This window comes from Dermacentor silvarum, chromosome 1 (assembly GCF_013339745.2).
Source record: "Dermacentor silvarum isolate Dsil-2018 chromosome 1, BIME_Dsil_1.4, whole genome shotgun sequence".
Taxonomy (NCBI): Eukaryota; Metazoa; Arthropoda; class Arachnida; order Ixodida; family Ixodidae; genus Dermacentor; species Dermacentor silvarum.
The window spans coordinates 314,178,795-314,201,320 of NC_051154.1; the positions used below are offsets into that span (position 1 = coordinate 314,178,795).

A 22,526-nucleotide genomic window follows, 5' to 3' on the forward strand; every position below is an offset into this window, starting at 1 on the left:
ATTATGTGCATTGCAGTGCACTGGCATTCACTGTCTCAGCCACTTCACATGTAAATGCTGGATGACAGTTCAACAAAGTGTGATTGTTTCTCCCACACCTAGCACATCATGCAGTGTCGAAAGATTGAACCGATACATTTTCCTTATCACTACTTAGCTGATTACTTAAAACTTACATTCGACTGCTAAAAAAACTTCGCGCCTCTCTGCCAGCAAGTACTGTATGAATTTCACAAGCACCTCATCTACTCATTGCCATCATGACCTTAATACAGTAGATTTCCATCAATTCAAGTCCGGCTAATTCGGTTTTTCAGTTATTTCGATCCCAATCGAAGGCCCTGGCCGGTGCCCATATATTTCTATGGGCTAAAAATTTAGTTATTTCGATAGAGAAATTGTCCTTCGGTGGATAATTCGAACTTGGCTGGCCAGCACACATATGCCTGAGCCTAATGCTGACCCCAGTAGTGATGCCAACAGCGATAGCATCTGTTTTGGTGGCACTAAGGGTACAGTGAATGCATTGAACACACCATAATTTCTCATTGAAAAACACCTATTTTTAGCCTGCCCCAGGAAAATTTAATGCGATAACAATAGCGCACAATGAATTATTACAGTATTTACCTCATTCTAACTTGCACTTTTTTGTCAAGTAAATTTGTAAAAGCACATTCAAACAATATAATTCAGTAGAATTGCATGTATTACACAATAAAGTAGCAAAGTGATCAGACTAAGAGCATAAGCCACCATCCAGTTTGCGATAGTTGTGAAGTCATTTGATAAATACAGAATACAGTAAAACGCCGCTGATACGTTTTTTATGGGACCGTAAAAAAAACGCAAGAGCGGGGAAACACAAGAGCCGAGAAACAGGAAAAATTGAGAAATGAGAGTAGTGGTGGACTGCACACAATTTTATTTTAATTCTTACGTTTGAAAAAAGTTGCAGTTTTGCCGAAGCATCGATTGCGAGAGCAATTAGTAGACAGCTATACAAAGTAAGGATAGCAGTTTTATCGTCCGTATAAACTTGTAAACACTCCCATTGAAGGCAATAGTAGTACTGATATTTAAAGTTGATAGAAATATTTGTAGTGCATCAAAGGTGGTAATTTTCACAACTATGTCAATATAATGCAACCACACACAACATTTCCATGCGCCATAAATGCTTGGTAGTTTACGTAACAATCATACGTTAAGCAATAAATTGCGCCTACACCTATCCCACCGGTGGGCCGTTTGCATATGATAGCATGAGACAAGTTACACGTTGATGATTTAAGAGAGCATTCACGGATTATATAACAAGGCTGTTTGAACAGTTAAACTTTCACATAACAAATGAGTAAACGGCTGGGTCAGTAATAGCTACCTATTCATTTCTATCTAGAAAAAGTTAATTTGAGCATAAATGGAAAACTTCCGAAAAGGAGGAGAGGCCGGGCAAATGCAGATTGACACAGATGTAAGATTCAGTGCGTCTGGCCCAATGACCGGATGTTTCAGCACCATATCACCTCCAGACCCCGTTCCTTCCTCTCTTCTAATTGACCTATCATACGTGAAGTAAAGCCCCTACACCTTTTAACCATATGGCGTAACCTTAGCAATGTCGTCTCCGCACTACACCATCACCTCCAGTCTCCTCTAATTTCTTGCTTCTCATATTGAGCTATCATACGGCGTAATGTCGTCCCCAGATTGCATCACCACTCCCAATGTTCCTTTAATTTCTCTCTTCTCTCATTCCAGACGGCTTTGCACCATCACCTCCAATCTCGCTCTCCTTCCCTATCTAACGAACTGAACTTATTTAAGCTCGCTGCGCCAGTAGCTTTTCAGTTCATTGGTTTTGTTCGAAGTTGCGCTCGTGCTTAATCGAACTGCATATAATCTGCAACGGTTTTATTGGTGCTCGGCTCCGACTGCTCCCTATCCATAAAGAAGAGCAAGTCTGTATCTGTTTATAATGTATATTTGTTGTCTCATGTTATATTTTTGTCAGGCACGGTAAATAGGAGATCTCTGTATTTCTTGATTATATTTATTATTTACACAGAGCAGGATTTTATTACTGAACAATTTTGTTAAGTGATTGAAATGACACCTTTATGTTTGTACATTGCTTACCATACTTTTGATTCGGCAGTTATTTAATTCCTACAGCGAAAATGCTGGTACTTGTGCATTTAATTAAATTTATCTGGATACCTTTAAAGCCTCTTCTGTGGGACATCTTTTGTGTAAAATCTTGGGGAATAAAGTTTCTTTACCTGTCATTGCTTTTCTTTCTAATGTATGCATTTAATACAAGCTTCGTCTAAGCACGGCGAAGGTCATTGTTGCACGCTATCTATGAGGCGAAATAAGCTGACATTATTACGGCGCTACGACCGTCTCTACTCTTTCTTTCGTTTCCCCTACACCGTCTTTCTGAGCTCTTTGCATAATAAAATACTAGTCGAGGCTTACAAATTGTGGAGATGGGTTTGCACAAGGCTTACCCCACGAGCGACGGTCAAGAAAGGGCACGACGCTCCTCCACTCCGCAACGCACAAAGGCGCTACGGCAGGGTTCGTTGACTCTCCGACACGGGGCAGACAAGTCTCTGGAGTCAGATCGCCAACAAACACAGGTTTATTCACCCACGATACAGCACAGTGCGACAGTCATGGCGCTTACAGGCCAAGGCTCACCGCAAGACCGATCGAGTATGCGCGCCTGCGGCGCTAGCGCTAACCGGGTAGCGGTCCGCCAAGCGCGAGAACGAGGGGTCGCGAGAACAAAGGTCTCAAGTAACCACCTCGTTGCGGGCCTGTGAGCATCTGCCGCGGCGAGGAAGTGCTCAGCGGACGAGAGCTCGGGTGGAGAGGGTGCCCGAGGCCGCCGCGCGAGCGGCCAATCAGGGCGCGTCCCGGTGACGTGTTCTCGCGGGGCAAGTCCAATCCCGGGGGCGAGAAGCACAATTTGCACGGGAAAGTAGGTCCGGCGCGCTCGCCATGTGCACCATGTTGCTGTTACGGCTGCGGTTCCTGGAGATCGAGCTAAGCGCCACGCGCAAGCTGGGGACGAGGCACAGGAAGGCACCTCGATCCCCACAAAATTGTCGAATAAAGACATGTGGGTATGGCTGTAAACTACTGGAGACCGTTACTGATAGGCTCATAGTGGTTAGCGAAGCTGTCACTGCACGTAAGTAATTCTGTTGACTGCGCGAATAATTTACTTTTTTCGTTACTCTTAATTCTTACATACTCTTTGCATAATAAAATACTAGTCGAGGCTTACAAATTGTGGAGATGGGTTTGCACAAGGCTTACCCAACGAGCGACGGTCAAGAAAGGGCACGACGCTCCTCCACTCCGCAACGCACAAAGGCGCTATGGCAGGGTTCGTTGACTCTCCGACACGGGGCAGACAAGGTCTCCGGAGTCAGATTGCCAACAAACACGGGTTATTCACCCAAGATACAGCACAGTGCGACAGTCATGGCGCTGTGCTGTATCTGTTGCTCGCTCAGCCATCCCAAAAAATTGTTTTCATTCTCTCCTTGAGTGTATAACTTCTATTACGCCTTTCTACCCACGCACAGTTCCCACATTAATGTTTCCCGCACTCTAGCACCAGAACTAGGCCACGCTGATGCCGTTCAACACATGATTTTTGCATTATCTTGCTGCACCAGCACTAAGACAACACTTGAAGATGGCTAAGTTCCATGCCATACAGCACCACTGAAGTTAAATAACCTCCAAGCGCCTTGCGTAGAAACTGAACGCAAGAAACAACAGCGCGCAGCAGACGCCCCTCACTTTCTGCGCACTTCCCGAGCGCAGAAAGTCCACAGGTCCGGCACAGCAGCGGCACGGCATGGCAGTTCCCGCAATAGCCTCACGCAGAAGCCGGCACTTTGGAGACTCCCAGTATTTACGTCACTCTAACATGGCCGTTCGGGCTGGCGCTGGGTGGCAGTTCGCGATGCATGATTCAAGAACGGTCCCACACTTGCGAGGCAACAGTGGCTTACCAATGCATTGGGTCCTATGGGAGCTATGCTGTGACCGGCCAAAAACAATGTAATAGCCAGGAAAATGCAGCACCCAGGAAAGTAATAGCGGGGTTTTACTGTATTAACCCTTTGAGGGTTGAATTATTTTGCCAAATGCGACCCCCCAGGGTTGATTTTTTTTATTGCTGATTTAAATTCTTCGAAAGAACTTATTTTGAAAAAATATGGTCGTAATTTTTTTAGAGTGACAGTAAAGTGAGGAAAAAATTGTTTGTGTTGTAAAATACAGAATGTTTATTCATGAATAAGAAGATACGCGCACTGAAAAAATGATTGTGTGCACGTCCAAAAACCAAAACAAATGAGAAGCCTTCGTCTTATAGCCAACAAGATGCGATAGAGCTTTTGTGGTCTACAAAAAAGGAACGCAAAAACGGCAGCATCGTTGTGTATATACGTGCCTGCCTGGGAACAGGTGTAATCGCGCCACAGTGGGTGATAAACGATCGAGTAACAAGCAGTCACCCTTTGAGAGATTTTAAATCGGATAGCTATCAGTTTAGTGCATGCAACTAGCGGGATCCGCCGCAGGAGAAAAGCGTAACTTGATGCCGGTGCCTTGCGCGCGCGCGCCTGGATGTGCGAGCAATAGCCGACGTGCCGTTGCCATAAAAAAAAAAGGAGAGGCATTGGCGCAAGTAAAAAATTCCACTAGTTCCCGTCGAGTGGCAGCACATACCAAGCGAAAGCAATAATCGAAAGAATCGCGCACTTGTCACCGCCGCGCGAGCGTGCGCGCCCGGATGCGCGAGCGATATCCTACGCGCCGTTGCCATAAAAAAAAAAAGGAGAGGCATTGGCGCAAGTAAAAAATTCCACATGTTCCCGTCGAGTGGCAGCACATACGAAGCGAAACAAATAATTGAAATAATCGCGCACTTGTCGCCGCCGCGCGAGCACGCGCGCCCGTCGAGTGGCAGCACATGCCAAGCGAAAGAAATGATCGAAAAAGGCACGCTTTTTAAATGTACAAGCGATAGCGTACGTGTACGCCATTGACCATTTTGAGGGTGTTCGCGGAGGATGTACATGTATGATATTGACCCTGAAAGGGTTAAACACACTGTGGACCGTACGGAGGACACCATGTTGTGCTTTTCATAGTACAGTTAAACCTGCTTATAACGAACCTCCATATAACGAATTCCTGGATATAACGAAGTTTTTCTATTCACCGCCGTTACTCCATAGAAACACATGTATTTGAGACCTCTACGTAACGAAGTGGCAGCGGGAGAGCCCCTTGAATAACCAATTTTCCCCGCCGACAACCTAGAGATTTCGCCCCAAATTTTGTCATTTTGCGCGAGCAGAAACCGGAAGCACGTTCACCACCTGCATCCCTCAACTCGGCGATCTTGCACCGCGGGCGTGACGTTTCCCCTTCCCTTCATTCAAACCTGATCCGCCGCTTGCTGCAGCTGGCCTAGCCCACCAAGCCGGCACTCTCCTTTCGTGTTGATGTCACTGAAGGAAAAAAAAATGTTTGTTTTTTTTTTTCAGCGCACTGGCAGCGCCACTCTTTGGTTACTGCACAAGTCTCTGCGCTTCACTTCACTGGGTGACACTATACGACGCTATGACCTAAAGTCCCTATATAAGAAAAGTACCACCATCCTTTGATCAATGGCGCTTCGCTCTCTCCTGTATCTCCGATTGGACGATGATAGCGCACGCTTTGACTTCTTTATATTTTGTTTTTGTTTTCGCCTCAGAGCCATGTTGAAAGTCCTCTGCGCCAGCCGCAGTTGCGGGCAGCGGCAGCGGCGCGCGCCCGGCCTGAAAGTTTCAACATGGACTTTCTAGGGCCGCCACCGTCGACTTGCTTTCGCAAGCAAAAAATAAAGAAAAAGCACGCGCTTTAGGAGAGGAGACGAAGGAGGAAAGAGTAGATGGCGGTACTTTTCTTATATAGGGACTTTACTATGACCGTGTCGCTCGCTCTTCGTTTGCAACGCCTCATGCTTGCGCGAAACGACACACGTCCATGCATCCAGTACCTGGTGTGACATTCCAAGGATGAATGCTTCGACGAAGAAACGCAAGATATTGACCTTGTCTGTCCACGCGGGCGCACACTTTTTCGACATCGCAGATTGCTTTCAAGATACGCCGCCGCCGAAGGTAAACACCTCCCTTTCTCGCCTCCCCCGCCGTGCCTAGCGCGTAAGCGCGCTTCCGCCCCCCCCCGCCCCTTCTCCCCCACGCGGACCCCCCGCAAGCTTTCACTCGCACACGCAGCGTACGGCGCGCGGCGACGATGTTGCCACGTTTGGGACTTACACGGAACCTCAAAGTGACATCCACAGTGAAGGCACAAATGCGCGTCGCAATAAAATGTGCTTCTGCGCGGTTACTACTCCGACGGCGACAGCGAATTTGCAGCCCCTACCAGCAGCTTCTCCGCGTTACAGGGAACCTATCTCGAAGGCCATGCTTTTGTGCGCGGCAATCGGTAACAGCTGTACGAGCAGGATATATGTCATGATGGCCATGTTGTAAGTTCACTATCGCTGGTGACTGTCGTCCGGGCGTCGCAACTCGAGAATCGAACGTCTGCGCATGTGAGATTTTGCCGATTTTGTGCCTATGCGTGTAAAACAAGAAAAATTGTACGCACTAACCGTTTGGTGGGCAATGAGCGACTACGGCTTAAGCGGTCAGCCAATACATGGGGTTCAATGGGGGCTGGGTTGGGGAATCTTCGCGACTATGTTTAAACCGCAATTATGCATTAAGCGGGTACGTATGAACGAGGTTTGACTGTACTACCCTTACTTCGTATCGCTGTCTGCTAAATTGCTGTCGCAATCGATGCTTCGCCTTTCGGGCGAATCTGGGGCTTTTTTGTTCATCGCAACTTTAGTGTATTGGGAGTAAATCTTGAGCGATAGTACATACGGTAAGCGTTTCTTTTTCGAATTTTCGTGCCCAACCTGCATATAACGAAATCCTCTTTATAACAAAATTTTTAAGAATTTGTCAGTTTCGTTATATCCAGGTTTAACTGTAAGCGATAAAGTGCTGACTGAGAGTAATGATGATGGACATTAATAAAATGAATTTCCATTCTGTGATGGTAAAGTTCACTGGTTTTGTCTTTTTCTTATTGCCCGATTCAGAGGCATGCTTCATTTTCTTGCTAAATAATCAAGCGCGTGTTCAATTTCCACTTTGTTCAGGAGCTCCAATGCTCTTTTACATTAGTTTTCTACTTGAAGCCATAAAAAGTATGCGCGCACTTGATTTGGGGACGTGTTAGAATTGGGAAAACACTGCCAAATGAATCAGCAATGTGTTCCAAGATTTTTTTTCTGTCGCTTGTTTAATTCGACCCGCCAGACAAGCAGACCAATTTTGCCGCTCTCGTCAGGGGTCGAATTACGGAAGTCAACTGTACCCCCCTTTCTTCTATTCACACACATGTTCAAATGCATTTTTTCTCGTTTTATTGACATCTGAAAATCGTTACTTGAACCCACTCAATTCTTTCTATTGGCAATCGTTTTGCAAGCAGTTAATGGGTGATAAATCTTGTACATTTCTCATAACACTCTTGCTTTGTTTAAACTGAGCTTCACGTTTAGTAAATTCTGTAATATTTAATACGTTGCTTTCAAAATGTATTTTTGTTCTTAAATTAACCAATGCTTTAATTTGTTTTTCATGAATGCAAACTTTTGAAAGGTTTCTGTTTCTTTCTCCACTCCGCTATAGGCTGATAGGGCTGCAGTATGTCAAAATAAATGAGTATATCAAATCAATTACACTCGTACATCTGAAGTATATTTTGCTGTAGTATTGCATGGAAGTCGTAAAACATTTTTCATGCACGCCCATTTTTATGTCGCTTGACAATGTTTTACAGAACTTCTGGTTGTGCTTTAGCGGGTGGTAGTGAAATGCTATCCTAATTGGCTGTGATTTGTTATGAAATGCTAGTAACAAGTGGCCTCTCATCAGCATTACATGAATGATGAGCACTCATCCAGATAACTAATCCTGCCAGCTTCCCTAGCACCTTACGCATTGGTCTGCTTTGCAAACTACTGAAGCCTGCCAAAATGTCTCCGATACTCACCATTAGGGTGCAGCACATCAACACTCTGATCATACGAAAGGCAGATGCAGAAATAACTAGCCTTTCTTCAAAAAAGAACAGACTAGTGGGCTAGTTAGTACTGCATAACTTGAGGAAAAGCGCAAAAGAGCAACGCATGACCGAGACGAAGACTCGGTTCTGTTGTGTCTTCCTCTCCTTCTGTTGTCCTGCAATGGTCTTTTACGCTTTACCTCAAGTTCGCCTTTCTTCTCATGTGTTCAAACCTCCCACTTGTGGGGATGCGCGACTCTCACGTGTCTCCTGTAACCCGGCTTAACTGCGTAGCTAAGTGCCGACGGCGGTCCGTGGTGGTTGCGGCGCATTGCGAGAGATGGCGCGAGTGTCGCGATGCTGGCGCCACCGGGGTGGCGGGGTGAACTTGGGAGAAAGGGGTCAAAGGCTTGGGATCGGCGGCCAACACGCACGAACGCTTCACGCGTGCGCCGGCCTGCTTCGCGCGACCGTCGCCCGAGGCTAAGAGCAGGACAACAGTATGGACGACATGGATCGTTCGAGCGCGCCCACCGTTCGCGTGACTGTACACGCGAACGACTAGGCGATGGTGTCACAGCATGGGGCGAACGTATTCGCTCGCTATCGGGTCGCGGTGAAGTCGGATTTCCTTGATTGGTCGCGCGCCCATGTGAAGTTCTATTGGTAGTAATTCGGCTAGTGTGTATTAGTGTATGAAAGGTGCAATAAAGCCCTTCTGTGATTGTTTGCACTACTGTGTTGTCGTTCCTTTGTCCCAAGAGCATGTGTGGAGACCCCACACACTTGAACATGTATCCCTAAAGGTGTGACAGGCACTTGAAAAGGTAGGAAACCTGTTCCATAGAAATGTTAGTAATTGCCTGCCACATTTACATTCCACAAGACATAAGAATAGCAAAGTACCAACATCACCCTGCAAGGCTAACACCACCGGCACATGCAACAGTTCAAACACACACACGCCCATACCAGAGTCCTTCCATGTTTTTCTGGTCACGAAACTCCACCGTCACGCTATGGGTGAGGTTCATACGCTGCCCAAAGCTGCCGCGACGCGGCGCCACTGCGCATCGGAGGGCATCGTTCGCGTACCGAAACGCTTGCGCAGTGCGAGGCGAGCTGAGTGATCGGGTGCGTTCTGTGCATGTGCTGCGCTATTTTTCGAGTGCTGGACTGTTTAGTTGAAGTGGCAGGGTGGGACAACGATGCCGAACACGTGTTGCGTGCCGGGTTGCCGTTCCGGCTACAAGGGCACGACCGAAAAGGTGTCGTTGTTCCGTTTGCCTATTGACAGGAGTTTAGACCGCGAGAATGGAAAGCGGGGCCATACCACGGCAGGAAGATGGAGGTTTGAACTTCGACGCAAGTTACGCGTGGTTTTTGTGCGCGAAACATTTCGAAGCCTCCGACATCGTCATGCGACAAATTAAACATTCGCGGCGGACGCCGGTCCTGGAGCGTGGAGCAGCCGACGGTGAAGCTTAACGCGTTCCAAAGGATTTTGAATGCCTTCCCAGCGTACCTCACGAAGCCCAAAACCTAATTTGCATTATGATTTGTTGAGCAAGTTGTGTGTGCATGATTAAGTAACAGCTGAAGAAGTGGAATGGTGGTATCTCTAACCAGCCATTTTTTTTAAATTGCTGTATTTGTGATGTGGCTACTTGTGTTCGTTTGAGAGTTGTTTTTCCATGTGTTATGAAATGCCTATGCTTTACACTTTCTTGTTTATAGAAACAATCTTATGCATTGTGCATTTATTGCTATTCGTTTGCTGGTGTTTGTTTCCTGCCCCTTAATACATACCTCTCACGTTTGATGTTTTTTCTTTATGCTTATTATATCATATTATTATATCTTTATGCTTATTATATCAGTGCTTTTAACAACTTGCATTGTGAATGGTGGAACATTCATGACCGGACACCTCTTTGTGCTGTTTGTATTTCGCTCCACTTATTTTACATGATAAGTAAATGATCATGCTTGTATGTTGTTTTTTCACCAACACGTTTTATTTCTTTTCCTAATCGAATTATAAAGCAGTTTTCTTTAATTTTTCGACCATGATAAGAATATCAGGACCGGTGATTACAACATTTTAACATCCTGTAAATAGTTGCGCATTAAGAACCAAAATACCTAGTCTCATCGTTTCTGCGTCGAAACCACGAGCAGCTGGGCTTACTGACGCTTCTAAAAGACTGCTTGCTAAGGCAATTGCCTAATTACAATACAGCTAGTTTCAACTGTGCAGGTCCTAACACTTCACATTCGCCTTAATCCGTTGCTAAAAGCCGCACCGAAGACATTTAGTAGTGAATTTATCCTACCTAAATCTCATTCAAAAATGGCATCGTTTTGCAGAGAAATCTGAAGCGCACGGAGCAGCTCAATTTCCTTTTCATTGTCATTAAGTATTCTACAGAAGCAGCCTTTTGCAATAACAATTTCACACTTTTGATCTCCGGATAAGATACTGCCCACAGTTTAACAGAAAGTGAACAGCTGTGCTCGGTAAACAATCTGGCGCTATGCGCAATGGAGAGTTGGCGCTTACTTACGGGTGAGCGGGGGTGCAACAGCCCATATGTTTGCATCTGGTGATAAGTGGGACCACTGGCGCTTTGTGCGAATGCGCGGTGTCTAATTTCAGGCAAATATTAAACAGCGGAGCCTACCGAAGTGTTGAGGCGAACGGCGATGACGAAGGAATATGGACCGAGACCGCGCGGCCGTGCACAGCGGACGCATTTCGACGGGGACAAAATGCAAAACACCCGTTTATTTAAATTTAGGTGCATTTTAAAGGATCCCAGGTGGTCAAAATTAATCCTGAGTCCCCCACTACGGCGAGCCTCATAATCGTATCGCGGTTCTGGCTCAAAATCCCAGATTTTTTTTTGGTCCGAGACCGCCGCAAGTTCCATGTTATGAGCGGCTTTTTTTTTCGTCCCGGGCGCTCATATCATGGCAGAAGACGCAATCAGGCAGTTATTTAAGCATGTGGAATGTTAAAAATAGTTACGTGAAAGTAAACCGACGGTTGTGGAAGTTGAGAAAGCTAGAATACCGAGGCTGCCCCACACACAACCACAGTGGTAGCGGCGTTCGCATGCCCTCCCTAAAACCCCTTGATCTTGAAAGTAGCGACACTCTCCTCCGCGCGCGCGCTTTCCTCCTCAATTCTCCTCGCCCGCCGGCTGCGCGCGCTGCGCACGGCACGCTATTGCGCCTGGGCTCCCGCGGACGGGCCGCAGAATTCGATGGAGGCGCATTATTTTGGGCCAGTTGCGCGCCCCATTGGCGTAGAATATTTTGAAAAATGGTGATAACAGCATGGAGAATGCTGAAGGCAACGTTTATGAGGAGGTTGGTTTCATCTTAAAGCCGTATGAATGACACACACTGATCTAAAAGGAGTTTTGAGGTGAGTCAGTGGCGCACCGACGGGGGGGGGGGGGGATTCGGGGGTTGTAACCCCCCCCCCCTGAGGCCGACTTAACCCCCCCTTTTGCTTAACCCCTTTTCTTTCCTTACGCATTTGAGTACTGCAACTAAGATGTAATACGCGCAATCGTCTGCACACTCGCAAAAAGCGCATTTTTTGACAATTTCCCGTGAATAAATCGAAATTAGTGCTGTTTAGATGGTATTGGCAAACTGTCAACCCCCCCCTGGCAGAGATCCTGGGTGCGCTACTGAGGTGAGTTATATACTCCAGTTATTTTTTCTGCCACATTATACGCTGCTTTACTTTTTGCATCTGATCTAGTATTGCTTGTGGCAGATCGCTCTATGTTTGGCAGTTTTTTCTTGTATGTGCGCGCATGTGCACCGCAGGTATTATATTCAGTGTGCCTTCTTATAATGAATTACTGGCGAGAGCATCGTCCGTCCATGTGTTTGTCTCAATGTCAAAGTAGCTTTTGCGCTGTGGTTTCTGCATTGAATAGGATGGTTGCGCAATTTCAGTGCGATGAAGCGGTGCCGGCAGCCACTCATCACCCACAATAACAGAATCTGAGGAAAGGTATTTGCAGATTATTCTTGAGGCGTCGGTGTCAATGAAGCTTAAAACATACTCGGTATACCTATGGGCGCGGAGAAGGCAATCTATATTTTTAGGCAAAAGAATAATTTATTTACACGTCTGGACATGATTTGACTCGCTTCTGCCTTCATTAGGTCACGTCAGTTTCTGTACCTCAAACGCTCACCTTGAAACATATCCAACTAAGGGTCTCGCCTTAAAATATTCACTAGCTGGCGCTCATCACCTGGAATACCACGGGTATACTTGCCACTATTTTGGGGGGCCCTGCATTCATTGTATTTAAGTGACTGACACACACATCGAAGTAAGCTGTGAATAGCTCCTCTACAAGCTGCTATTTCGATTTTCAGTAAAACAGGCAACGGATCCTAACAATCACAAAAAGTGCGATCGAGAGGCTGTATCTTCGGGTATATTTGTTCAGTGGAAAGCAGAATCTATAGTGCTTCATTTCCGATTGAATAATAGTTGACGACGTGCGAGGTGATGGAGTCCCAGCAGAATATTCAGCATTCTGAGGAGAACCCCATTTTTATGCAACGTACAAATTACCGCAGCAAAAACGCTAATGAGCAGGCCAGAAGAATTGAAAAAAATGCAACATTAGGAGATGCTTTGATACGAGCAATAAGAAAGGCGCCTGACCTTAACAACACTGTTGCTTGTCGGAACAAAGTTCTTCCGGCCAATGTTGTGCAACCACTGCTTCTTGCGCTATCGTAAAAACTGCATAGCCATCATCACGCTTCTTGCAGCAGTTATATGCGCAGCAGCACGGCATAACGCCAGCAGTGCACGAAACAGCGTGCAATGTTAGCGTGCGACGTTCTCTATACGCCGAGCCAGCCGAGCTGAGGCGCAAAATGGCGCGAACGAAAAAGCAAAACACAAGCAAAACGCAAGCTCCGCTCGTTTCCAAGGGCAACGGCAGGGAGACCAATCATCGTGCAGGAAAACAGGTGCAAGACCGTCTGCCGCGGAGGGGACTCGCGAGGGGCGAGGAGGTCGCGCGCCGGCGGCAGAGTACAAAGAGTGGCGGTACTTTCCTACATCAAGGGATTTTAACCTCCCATGCACGGTTGCGCCTCTAGCGGCGGGCGCTGGCTCTATATGAAACTGAGGCGGCAGTTTCGTGACCAGAAAAGCATGGAAGGACGCTGATTATAGCGACAAATACGCGTTTTAGAAGCAGTCACAATTTTTTGAGCGGGACTATTTCTTTAGTCGCGGAGGAATTGGCTGCTGCGCTTCGGTCAACTGGGCGGGGCCTCCTCCTGTCTTCTAAAGTTGTACCCGACTTTTTTTTTTTATAGGTGCTCGCACAATCGCCTTAGCATCCAGCACATTTTTGGTCGAACTAATGCCTTTGACTTGTCTGCTTTGCCATGTGCCATTAGGCATTGGAATGGTCTTCTCGATAACATTGCTGACATTAACAATACTGTAACCTTCAGACAAAAAATCAGTATGTTTGGGTAGTGTGCAAGTGTTTCTGTTTTTGGTGTATGTAACTTTTTTATGTAATTATGCAATCGTACTATTCACTGTATAACACAGCTTTCTAATGGTAGAATTTTACTTCACGATTTCATAATTTCTCTTCTTTTCAATTTATTGCGTTGATTTTGTGTCGTTGTTTATATTTCTAACGTTGTATAACTTTTTTGCTCCTTTGTTATGCGATGCCATCCCCCCTCCACGCAATACTCCTTCTGGAGCCTGTGACGTAGATGAATACATAAACCAGATGGCACTACTGTTTCTTGTGAAAGCAAAATTGTGTATATTGTTGTGGTTTTACCAATAGAAGCTCTAAATTGTAAATGGTTCTCCTGCAATGCCGGCAACGTATCCATAACAGGCCAGTTGTGTATATTGCCTAGAATTATCGTTCTTAGACCCTGAAAAGTGTGGAATATCCTGTCTTCCTGTCTGTCCGGATCTTTATCCATTTTTCCGTAAACTTGAGTCACTGGGTAATCCATGGTAAAATGGGTACAGCACTGGGGCTGCTGTGCTGAGGACACCCAGTTTGAAACAAAAATAGGTCACGAGGTATGGGCCGGGCCGCTCACCAATGACAAAAAAATTTTCTTAGGTGCTGGGCAGATTCAAATCGAATGTGAAGCACCGACTTAGCGGCAACCCTGCTAACAGGCATAGAATGTCCAGAGGAACTCGCGAGAGAGGATCCCGGCTCATACATGACTGATCTCTGTGGTGGCAATACAATTTCTCTACATTGTTTCAATGCCATCGTATTAGCATCAGCATCATCGTGAAATGGGTTGTGCCAGAATTTTTCTTTCTGAATTTATTCACCTGTACCTATGTGCCACAGCTGAGCTTCTATCTCAACATTAGTTGATCTCAACTGAAGTAATGTATATATAGCCTTAGCTATAATTTCTAATGAGCATGACTGATTCTCACCAAGAGTAACAGCCACTTCAATTCCTTCACAATCTGCACCTGCATTATCAAATATGTTATAGTGAAGTGAGTCTGCTACAACTGAGGATCGAACATGTTTTCAGTTTCAACCAAAGCATGCTAGTCAATTTCATGAAAGTGGCATTACAGAATTCACAGGCATTCAATTGCACAATGCATGCTTATAGGCAATTTTATATTCAGTTCATGGCAGTTGCCATCTTGGGCTGTCGTAATCTAAATTTTGTGCATAGTGACGTCAAGTTTACTTAATCCTGGAACGTTAAAAACACCTGTGCACTGACTCTAGGTTGTTACAGCCAGAAAAATGGGCATGTGAGCAGCCATGGTGAGGGCGCCCCAAAGCTCCAGTAAATAGGGTGCCTGCATGCGCTCACCCCCCCCCCCCCCTTCACCATTCAGTGCAGAGTAGGGACAACTGCGTCATTTGCAACTGAACAGAAGTTACAAAAAAAGAGTTCCATAGAAAAATTTACTTTACTTTTCATTAATTGTACATAATGACGGGAGTCTGCAGTCAGGCATTCCACTCACTAAGGCACATGGAAACAAAACAGGAAAACAAGAATGAGTAGCTCATGAAAAATTAAGCCCTCGAACATGCAATATACATCCATCACCTGTGCACCATCAGCCCGATTACAACTTTTCTATTACTGTGCAAATATAGCTGTAGCCATTTGCCTTTGCACACTCAACTTCTTTCAGTGGTTTATGTGTTCAATTCATTAGGTATCCTTAGTGGCACACATAATTTTTTTAGAAGCTCAATCACCACATACCTGTGATGCTTTGTTTCCCAAGCACCAAATAATGCCAGCAACCTCATCACGTTATCATGGCAATCTCTTAAAAGTCACAATTTTATTTGGTCGTTTTGACAAGATTGCCAAGCTGATTAAACATGAATTGCACTGAATCCTTCTATATAATCTCAACTCTTTCCTTGATCGGCACCAGTATATCAAGCTTTAAGTTGACAACTTGACGCATCACTTTCATATTCTTCAGGATAGGTAGGTTATCTTTATGTTTGCTTGGATTGTTACACATTTTTGATGGCAAGCGCCATGAACACTTCCAGATTTTGCGAGAACTTTCATTTTTCAACTTCTATTTCATCAGCGGTGTGATAGTTTTCTTTACATACAAGGAATATGTTATACTTTCACAAGCATCATCCAAATGTGGTTCACGTTTAAGGCATTCACCAGACATGGCAAAGCAATATTTGGCGGCAGTTGTAGCAAATAGAGCAATGTAACAGTCGGAAAAGCAACCAACCTGCGATTGTACAGCAAAATCCCATTTTTGCAGCTACTCTGACGCCATTGCTCTAATATAATATGTCCTAAGCCTAAGCTAATGATCAAAGAACCGCTCAGTGACAACAGAAATTCAGACATGTGATCAAACAACCGCTCAGTGATCCACAGATACAGACATGATGCTGCAGCAACTGTGGAATTCCTTTCACGTGTTTTCACAGTACACCCATGTGCACAAGAAATCTAACACTATAGGGTATACCATTTGGGCAGCTGCTTTGGTGCTGCTACCACTGCCAAAGTCCTGCACCCCTCAGTCAGTCAATGGGCACTGAAAGTACTGGATTTGCATGTAAGTAACACGACCACAAATATGATGCAATGAGCTGCTTTTGGTCTCTCCTAAAGAAACATTTATTGTGATTATATGTGTAACGAACCCGAATATAATGCGAGGCGCGTCCTGAGGCTGGAAATTTCAAGGAAAAAAAGGCAATATCCGTGAAAGTGAACCATCAGGTATAGGGTGTGTCCTACATTGAGCTTATTCCAATGACAAAATTCAGTGAGACACCTGACACAGCCACCAACTCCACACCCCCTCACCACACATTCGTGCTGAGCCCCAACCCACACGATGGACTCCTATGTCTCATGTGAGCAGTGAGTGATAATCCTAACAACACACAGCTTGTTTGAAAGCAGAAACAAACGTAAGGGTTCTGCAAACGCCACATTCGAGTTGAGGCTATGTTCACAGCATAGCTGCAGTGCACGCTTGCTTGCTGTAGAGACTACCATCATAATAAACATGCACGGCATTGTTGACATTGTAGCATCGCCTCAGCGGGTAAAGATACGATTTGTTGCCCTTTTTGCACAAAAACACGCGTCTCAATTGTGCGAAATTAGGGCACCACAGCTGCATCACTCGTTTCAAGCACAGTACTCAAACCACGCATTCAGCGCTGAACCTTAGTTGCTAATCGTATGCTCTACATTTTTATGCATGTACTAACAGGAGGTCCCCCTGACAGTTTTTACTTTGGGACCTCCTTCTGTATTACTATTACTTTGTAACTGTATTAATGTATAATAATAAAATGATTGATTAATGTAATCGTGGGCGGTCGACGCAGTCACATTTTTGTGACTTGTAGAGAGCAGCACATCCCTCGACGTCCGTTATGCAAAGGCGGACACGGCGACGCCACTTCGACATTTCAATCGTCACCACCTCCGCATTGTCAAGGAACACGGATCACATAACGCAGGTTCTGTATTGCCAGAGCTCACCGAGGCCAAAGCCGCACTGCCACACAAGCACTACTCACGGCTTTCCGCCAAGCAACACAGAACCTACAACCAATACACAAGCAACGCAAGCACAATCACACACGCAGTGTTGAACAACGCGCGGTCGGCGCGGGCCAGAGAATGATCACGCCGAGAACGAACACGCCATCCCATGCCGTCGTCGCTTGGCGCCACCATCGCGCCTTCTCAAAAGTCTCTAAATGATCGTGTCCCTAGGTGCCTAGGATCGAGTCACGTGAGGGATTTTTGTACGACATTTAGACGCACGCCTCTCTGGGGATTCTCTGCGCAGTGCCTTTTCGGTATGAATAGGCCCACGTGGTTGCCGACGTCAAAGGCATGCAGGCACGTAGGGAGTATAACGCGTGGGTTTCTGCTACCGCGGGTGTCGTTCTTCACTTGAAATGCATTGCCTTAAAATGTGGCGAAAGACTGGGGAGCCAGACCCATGATTACATAATTTTCAAAACATCATTTACGCTTACCACCGCAGTTAGAGTGCTCTCACCTCGAAACCCATCCAGAGTGTGCCCGAGCGTGGTCTATTGTTTCGTCAAATCAGCCGTTGTGTACTTTAAACTGCGGTGCGTATTTTCTTGCTAATTTCTGTTCCGCTGCCTTGTACGAGATGTTTCACGCGATAGTTATTTGTTGCGTGTTTGCTTAGTAAAAGGTTCTGCTGTGCGCCTTTCGTTGTGAATTAAATAAATAGCGTTAGCCTGTGCTCTAAAAGCCGAAGTCGTCGCCTGTCCTTGAGATTCACGTGCACTATTTTGTAAGATTGTGTCGTGCAACGTCGGTACGCTGTTGAGTCTCGCCGGTCCGTTGAGAGGCAGAAGGCATTGAGCAGAATGACAGCGTCTACTGGGACAGTCTGCCTTAATTAACAATGGGCCGGCACGGCCCTAAATATGGTTGGGGTCCCCAGCTATCCACACTCTAAAAACAGTTACACTCTTTGGGGCGTATTTTTGCCACAGAACGATAATCGTCATCTGACTTGCGTGGCTTTCCTTTCTTTAACGCTGTGTGCCCGGCACTTCTCGGTCACGAACGACAAGAGCGTTATCAGCGTGACACAGCGTTCTCGACAGGAAAGTAGCAAGTGCAGAGTTTTCAAGATAGGAAACGCAAGCAAGACAGATGACGATTATTGTTGTGTGGCAAAAATGCACCCCAAAGGGTGCAACTGTTCTTAGAGTGCAGTTCATCGTTGGGCGCAAGATGGGACGAATTTTTTTCACATGGGAAAGCACTCGCTGCGAACCCTGGATCCCGTCCGTGCATCGGCTGACGCGGAGGTATGCTGGGCTGCGTGGAAGCTTGCATGGAGAAAGGAGTGCTGGCCGACTCGACAATACTTTTTGACTTTGATAAGCGCTTGTCCTGTTTGTGTGTATTACTCAGCTCTCAGCTGAATGTCTGATTGACGCGTGGTGCCGGTGTCAAAAGATTTTGTGCGGGGCCGGTCCAGGTGCGTGTGTTGCATCCGCCTGGAGTTGACTGAGCACAAAGGTGCGGGCATCTCGTCTATTTAAGCTGAGCACTTAGCGGCCTGGCCTGCTGATCTGGACGGCAAGTTTGTCGAGATCAAACCACTTAAAACAGGGACGCCTGTGTTCTCATGCTCGTCCCTAGCCGTGGCGGTATACCTATAGTGGCTATCGCGTTGCGCTGCCGAGCTCGAGGTCGCAGGTTCAACTCTGGCCGCGGCAGCTGGATTTGGATTGGGTGAAATGCATAAACGCTCGTGCTTAGATATAGGTCCCCAGGGGATGAAAATGAATCCAGAGCCATACCGTACGGCGTGCCTTATAAAGAGATTGTGGTTTTGACTAGTAAAACCAAAGAATTTCATTGTCTAAGCTTGACCCTGTTGTAAGTGGTACTGTTGCAGCAGGGCTCATCCCACAACCATTTATATGAACATCGAACTTGTTTTATCATCATAAAATAATCATCCAGGAATGTCGGGAACGATATCGTGTCATGTCTGATACTCGCGGATCATCAAAGAAGACAGGTTGATAGTTCGCGAATCGAATGCCACCAAATTAATGTAAAAAATGTATAACAAATAAATGCTCACAGCGCATGGGATCGATGCCACCAGTTTCTCTCCCAGCCCTGTATATTTTTTCATGTTGCAAAATTTTTTCTACGAAACGATGTGTGTACTCTTAATAATTTAAAGACCAAAACTTTACTCGGAAGGGTGTTGCAAATCAGAGAGAAAACACGCTAATCAGGTGTTACTATAAGTATATGGGAGTGGATATTGTGTCGGCAGCCGGCAGTTTACCGTCCCCGCATAATGTGCCGGCACTGTCGTCCAGTTGGCTGTCGTGACTGCGGGACTGCAGCCCAAAATTTATTTATTCCTTATAGTAAGTTTCCATAGTTAAAAGTAATTGTTTTTCATACCAGCAATTATTTAAAATGTTATGAACTAAAATGGCACCATTGGTGGGCTCCCATGAAATTAGTGCCATCCACCTGGACCGGAGCTTGCGTGCCGTTCCTTCGTACGTGCATGATGCATGTACGCCGTTGCTGCGTGTCGCTCTTAGGTGTGTACGTTTTATTGCGATAGCAATTATATGGACACTCCAAAGCAGATTTCTGCCGTCGCCGTCGCCGTGAGGTTCCGTATGACGTCAATGGAGATGAAATCGTCGCCGCGCGCCGCCGAACGCTGTATGTGCGAGTGAAAGGGCGCGAGGGACGCGCGCTTTCACGGGGAGTGAACGCACGGCGGAGAACAAACGCGCGTTCTGTGCCGTGCTCCCTTAAGGGCTGCAGAAGTAGGCGTCTCTTTCCTCCTTTACAATCACCATATATGTAGAGCAAACGCGCCTTCTTCTGACGCACGAAAGGCCGCGGGGGGGGGGGGGGGGAGGCGACGTTTAGCTGTGGCACCAAGTGCCTATTTATATCAGAGGCTCCGGCAACAGTCACCAACGCCGCACGCATTTTGTGCGAACGCGGGCAAAACGCCGACGGCGTCGACAACAGTGCTGTGTGTTGCCGGTGCTGCTGCATGTCCAAGTTTGTACAGCGGATAAAACTACTATCCTTACTCCGTATAGCTCTCTACTAAGTTGCTATCGCAATTGATGCTTCGCCTTTCGGGTGAAACTGCGACAACTTTTTTTCATCTGGTGGTGGTCAGGCGTTAACGAACGTTGTCGGAAGTGTTGGAGCTTGTGATGTGGACAATGTCAGACGACAACGATTTCGTAGAGACATTGCCATCGGTGGGTCAGGTAGGACCCTCGTCATTGAATCAACGGAAAGCATTGAGCAGGTTCCCGGTTTCATCGCAACTGACTTTTTACTTAGGCGACCAATTTTCACGTTTTGCTGAACTCGAGCAGAAGATCACGGCATATAGTTTTGTTTACTTTGTACAGCTGTGGAAGAGAAATGTGCGCACAATTGAGGCCGCAAAAAGCGAGTCGGGAAGATAGCCAGCAAGACGTCGGACGTGCTGAAATATCACAGCGTCAAGTATTTATGCGTTCACGGACGGAAAAGGTTCACGCCAAAAGTGTTGACAGGAACATATTCGCAAGTAAACAAGTTTTCAGAACTCTGCCTCGCATTACGTTGTCACCATAGGAAGAGCCATTCGATGCGTCTGCATTTTAGTCAATCTGTCTGTACTAAGGCCAGACATATTTCGCGCAATTTCCTGCACGTCCTCAGAGAGGTGCATCCCCCCTCAGGTTCATTCTGCACATGCACTGAACCTGCAGTGAAGCGCCATAAACTAGCTCTCAAAGTGCAGGTGACCCAACGCAGGTGTTACACGATGCATTTTTCAATCACCAACGAGCCCGACCAAGTTCGGACTTTTCGTTCGCGATTGGCTTCTTTGTGCAAGCTATAGAAGTGAGTGTATCGGAATCGGTGAATTCGAGCCCTATCGGGCTTGATAGCGATCGAAAGTTCCTCGCGTGACTCCGGCATAATATGTCACGCAACATGCCTTTTTGTCAAGTCTATAGCAAGCCTAAAATACAGTTGTAAAATTTTTGGAAAATGAACTTCTGGGAATTGTGTGACCAAGCTAGTTGATTGTTCATGACACTGATTTACAACACGTAACTGGACAGGGATTAAAAGAGGGACAAAGACAAGCACTTGTCTTCGCCCCTCGTTTCGTCCCTGTCCAGTTACGCGCTGTAGGTCAGAGTTTCTGAGAATTCACTTTTTGCAACCACTTTGTAAGCCACGTTGCTGCCGTGTCACGACTGTTAGTTTTTAATGCAATTAATGCTCACAGCAAATTTCATATCTCATTCCAGGACCCTGAAACAAGACTGTTGGTTTCATTTAAACCTCGTGGCCACCCAAGATGGTGGCAGTCTGGAGGTCCAAGTCCCTTGAACACAGCAACTATGTAGCATCGAGCCACTTTTGAGGCACCTGCCTCAGCTACGAAGACTGCCACCTGAGCTACAAGCAGAGGCCATGACCATGCTATGTCTTCGTCCAGACAAGAAGCTGTTGAGGGAGCATTTGGACATCTGTACAAGAAAGGTTTTGATACTGCGCGACCTTTGAAAACTTGCAGCCAAAAGCAAAATGGACAACCCGTGGAATGATCTGCTAGCCACTGTCAAGGTGTTGCAAGACAATTATGAAGCTACAGTTAATGCAATTAATGCTCACAGCATGCTCACATAAGTAACTGCTAACTGATGAAACTAATGAGTTGAGGGCAATGTATTTCCAAGACGAAACAGTAAAAATCCTTTGGGGATTACCCTGAAATCATCTTCATTGATGCAACCCACTAACTTCTTGAGACACGGATGTCATGTTCCTAGTCATAGTAGAAGATGGTAGTTGCAGTTGGGTTGTTTGCAGCTGAAGGTGGTGACACCCTCCACTGGTTCTTCTATATTTTTAAGCAATTAAACAAGAACTGAGCTGCTGTCAGAATAGTAATGGCCGACAAAGATTTGAAGGAGAGGCAAATCGTAACCGAGCTTCTTCCACAGGCTTCTCTGCACATCTGTGTATTCCAGCGTGAAATCAGCATGCAGAAGCTTGGGATATCAAAACCAGAGCAAGGGACTGCATTGGATGAATATCTGCAATATCTGAGGATGAATATCTGCAGCTGTACAAAGTTCTCAAGTTACCTTCACCAAAGCAGGCCTTGGACTACATCAGTGTGAATTGGCACAGCATCTGCCATGAATGGGTTATGGGAATGAAGTAGCCCTGCAAGCAATTTACCC

General features: G+C 46.2%; 1 pseudogene; it reads left to right on the plus strand.

Annotated features, from left to right (window-relative positions):
• LOC119442368 (26S proteasome non-ATPase regulatory subunit 4-like) overlaps positions 1-22,526 on the plus strand; it is a 70,107-nt pseudogene that overhangs the window by 27,140 nt on the left and 20,441 nt on the right.